Raw genomic sequence first — 5,122 nt, 5'->3', positions numbered from 1 at the left:
TGTATCCAACTTTCAGTTAAGGTAAGGATAAAAAGTCAGTACGTGTGAAAGATATCTGGAAAGCTTTGACTTGAGAGGTAAACAAAATACTACCTATAATACAAAAAATCAGGTGGATGATTTCTAGATTTCTTTCATGTCTGTATTATACAAATCATTATTTTACTCATAAACTACAGATAGCTAGGTCTGATATGACCTTCAGGATAATACAAAATAAATCAAAAGATAATGTGTATTTCACTAATGGAATTTTAAACTTTAAATTAGTAATTCATCTTTATATATAACATCTGGAAATAACTAGGGATCTAAATGTCTAGAACTTATTCCTTAGCATTTTACACATACACACACAGCATACACACAGAGAATGACAAAACACCTCCATTACAGAGACTGAAATCTTAAGTTGCATTTCTGTTGCTTATGTGATTCACACATTTAGTCTGTTTGGAAGTATGTGATTTCTAATCAGAAAAACTCAGTCTCAGCCACAGACCTTGCAGGATCCCTGTATTTTGAGACATTGCTCCTATTAAGTAATCTACTTTATTGTACACCAAGAGTGCTGGTAGCTAGTGGAAGAGTTCTAGAATTTTGATTCTCAAGGGAAAATATACATTTAATTATAGCAGAATTTTCCCACCAGAATAGACAATTTTTCTTCACTTAACAAGCAATGAAACTGAATATATAATATATATAATTGATATATATATCATTGTGGGGCTGGGAAGGTGGTTCAGTGGTAGAGTGCTTGCCTTGCATGCATGAGGCCCTGAGTTTGATTCCTCAGCACCACATAAGCAGAAAAAGTCAGAAGTGGCATTGTGGCTCAAGTGGTAGAGTGCTAGCCTTGAGCTGAAGAGCTCAGGGACAGCGCCCGGGCCCAGAGTTCAGGCCCTACTACAAAAAAAAATAGATAGATAGATAGATAGATAGATAGATAGATAGATAGATAGATATAATTGTGTGTTTTCATCTGTAAAGATGAGCCACTGAAGGGGTTACTAAGGTTAGAACAAAAAAAATAGAATCCCTTTATATGGCTACCAATAATAATTCCATTAGAAATTATTTAGAACTACTTACCCATTGATCATTGTAAAATAACAATTGCATACTTTTATACATAATATTACATCAAACCTTTCATGAAAATAAATGACTTTATTTTCCATAGTGAATCAGACAATTTTTATCTTTCATTTTTTACAAATCTTTTCTATATTTAATATCTTTTAAAAAGACATTACTATAAACTTATGGATATTTCCCTTACAAAATATGTAATTTCCTGGGCTGGGAAAGTGGCTCAGTGGTAGAGTGCTTGTCTTGCATGCATGAGGCCCTGGGTTCGATTCTTCAGCACCATATATGCAAAAAAGAAAAAAACCGGAAGTGGCACTGTGGCTCAAGTGGTAGAGTGCTAGCCTTGAGCTGAAGAGCTGAGGGACAGCCCCCAGGCCCAGAGTTCAGACCCCACAACCGGACCAAAAAAAAATGTAATTTCCCAATATAATGTCATTAGAATATGCCTCAGTTGTTTCAGTTTTTTGTTTTTGTTTTTTGGTCGGTTATGGGGCTTGAACTCTGGGCTTGGGCGCTGTCCCTCAGCTCTTCAGCTCATGGAGAGCACTCTACCGCTGGAGCCACAGCAGCACTTCCAGTTTTCGAGTGGTTTATTGGAGATAAGAGTCTCACAGACTTTCCTGCCAGGGCTGGCTTTGAACCGTGATCCTCATGTCTCAGCCTCCTGAGTAGCTAGGATTACAGGTGTGAGCCACCGGCACCCAGCAGATTTTTTTAAATTTTTTTATAGTAAAGATACTGTACAGAAGGGTTACAGTTACATGAGCAAGGTAATGAATCCATTTCCTATCAAGCATTGTTAGCCCCCAGATTTTTAAGTATATAATAAAATTTAAAAACTGTTCACAGTTACTGTGAAATATTCTGAGAAGTTGTGTGATACCTCTAAATAATTTGAATGTATTCTGTATTAATTTAGCTTTCTGGGTCAATTTTCAATTAAAGCACTTGTACATATCATGTTCATCTCATTGGTAGTGAATTTAATCATGAACAGCTTCATCATCTAAATTTGTATTCTACCAACTTTATTCATAAGCACACACAAACACATGCTCATGCGTCCCTCCTCTGCATACATACTATGCACTCAAGCAGAAAAAAAGATGAAGAATAAAAGGCTCATCCTGGTCCCTTGGTATCTGAGTTTAATACTTACTAATAATTTAGAGAAATGGCTTCTTTCCATTACTATAATGATCATTTGAGGGACCTTTATGTCACTCATTAGCAAGTACATGGACTGTGAATAGTCCACATCTAGACAAAGAGAGTAAAGCGATGCTCTCTGGCATTCCCCCAAATCTCTAATCACCCAGGTTACTACCTGATGCGTAAAACCATTGCTCCATTTTAATACCTTATATACCTCTTCCACTTTGAACAGTGTATTATTTGCATGTGAATTATATGCTCCTATTTCTCAAGTCCTAAATAAATCAGTAAAAAGTTTAATTCTTCACTTTTTGTGAAGAATTTTTAGCTTAGAACATCTTTTAACTTACTCATCACTGTAAGTGATACTGTCTTTAAAAAGAAGAAAGCATGTCTTATCTTGCCTGTTATTCCTGAGGGCTATGTGAGAGATTAGGACAAATCATGTGATCACGTATTTTTCTGAGTTACCATTCCCCTGGATTGCTGTATTCACTTCTCTTCTCTTCGTTTAATTTTCATGTGGATGTTTAAAAAGTGCTCTCTAGCGGTTACCATGGTTACATATGGATCGAGTCAGTTATTTGTGTTGTTTTGACTGGCTGCACACCAAATAATGATATAGGATTGAAATTTCCAAAATGGATGGGTTCTTACATATCAGGATTTTACAGTCAATGAATGTTTCTCTATAAAATGTGTGTAACCACTTGCTGTTTATTTAACATCAATGGAGATTTCTTATTCAGTACTACTGATCCTAACTTCAGCTAGCTCTTCCCAAACTACTGGAATGGAATTCCACTACTCAGGCAGTATTAGTCATTAACAGTATATTTTCTATAGGGAGCTCCTAGGTTTTAGCCCAGACTCAATTTACTGGTCTCTGTTATGAAATATGGTGATCTAAATAAACATCCTAGGTCATTAGAGTATACACTAAGGTTTTAAAAACACAAGAACATTCATCCGTTGAGGGGTATCTGGGTTGATTCCATATCTTGCTGTGGTAAACAATGCTGCAATGAATGTAGTTGTACTAGTGGCTTTAGTGTGGTCTGCATTGTGGTCAATTGGATAATTGCTGAGTGGAATTGCTGAGTCATAGGGAATTGCTGGAGTGGAATTGCTGAGCCATAGGGAAACTCTATGTTTAGTCTTTTGAGGTCCATACTGCTTTCCAGCATGGTTGAACAAGTTTACATTCCCACCAACAAGGTATTCATCCCCTGCTCCCTTTTCCATTTTTCACCTCTTCCCACTAATCTCTCCATTAAAATATGTTTCAGCCTCTTGATATTTATTGTCAACCTGTTAGTTGTTCAAAGTGTTAAGAGTTTCATTCCTTCAGGTACCATATAAATTAGTTAGATTGGTCATGCATATATGCATGTGCCCCTCTGTGTGTTCACCTGGGAGTTTATATTTTGGATCTATGATTCATGTATCAGAGAAAATACACACAAATCCAGGATGATATTTTCCATCATCCATTTCCTTGCAAATGATAAAATTCCATTCTTTCTGATAACTAAATAAAATTCCACTGTGTATATGTATATAGATGTATATACCACATTTTCTTGATCCATTCATTGGTTGTAGGATAACTTACCTATTTTTAATAGTGCTTCAATGAAAGATGAGTGTGCAGATGCTTTTATTATACTTTCTCTTGCAATCTTCTGGAAAAATGCCCAGATATATCACTAGTTCATAGGGTAGTTCTAGTTTCAATTATGTGAGGAATTCCCCATACTGACTTCAATAATGGTTATACTCATTTACAATCCTGCCAACTCACCCACCCACATCCTCACTGGCATTTGTTGTTATTTGTACTTTTGATGATAGCCACTGCGACTGGCTATTATTTTGATTTGTATTTTCTAAGCCAGATATGTTGGGTGTTTCTTCATGTATAATTGTCTACTAGCAGTTCCACTGTTTCTGATCAGAATAAAGAAAACAGAAAGGCATGCAGAGACTATTTTATATAATATTCCTTTACATGTGTTAAGAATATTTCTATGGCTCCTTATGAGTTATTACTATTGGACCTTAATTGATATTTTGTCTTCTGAAAACCAGAAGAGTGCCATTCCATTAAAAAAAGAAAGAAAACTCATTTTAGCCTTTAGCAATCTTAGATTATTCAACTCAGCCTTTGTCTTTGAGTTGAAACTAAATCTCAGTGATTAAGCCAATAGAGTTCTGGAAGAATGATGGCTCAATAGAAAGTGAGTCATTTTGGAGCTTAGGAGGGTGACGGGGCCATGGCTAAGGTTCTCCCACAAAGAGAATATCTTCTGTCTTTCTTTCACTTCCCATCCTCAGCTACTTAAGTTAAACAGATTTATCTCCATCTTTTCTCAGTTAAATAAGATGTTAGCTTTTCCTGTGAAAGTTACTACTCATGTCTCTGCTTTAATTTCTCCTTGAATAAATGTGAGAAATAATAATATTTTCCACATAAATTAAGATGTATGTGTACCTTTCTGTATACTTAGTTTGTATATGTAGGTGTGAGCATGAGAGAGAGAGCAGAGAGAGAATAATAATATCCCTTGAATATACTATCTAATTTATTTCGACAGATGCAGTTACAGATATTTTGTGGAAACTGTTGTACTTGGGATATTTTAAAAAAGGTAATAGAACTGAACATGCTAACACATGCCTGCAATCCCAACACTCAGGAAACAGATGTAGGAGAATCATCGATTAATGACCAGATCAGGCTATACAGTGAGACCCTTTCTCAAATAAAGAAATAAAGACCTTCATAACTGAAGGCCAAATAAAAACCTTCCATAGCAAAGAAAAATTGAAACAATACATCTCCACCAAACCAGCCCTACAAAAGATTCTT

Source organism: Dipodomys ordii, unplaced genomic scaffold (assembly GCF_000151885.1).
Source record: "Dipodomys ordii isolate 6190 unplaced genomic scaffold, Dord_2.0 Scaffold1, whole genome shotgun sequence".
In the NCBI taxonomy this organism is placed as follows: Eukaryota; Metazoa; Chordata; class Mammalia; order Rodentia; family Heteromyidae; genus Dipodomys; species Dipodomys ordii.
Note: the sequence above shows the minus strand (reverse complement) of the source record.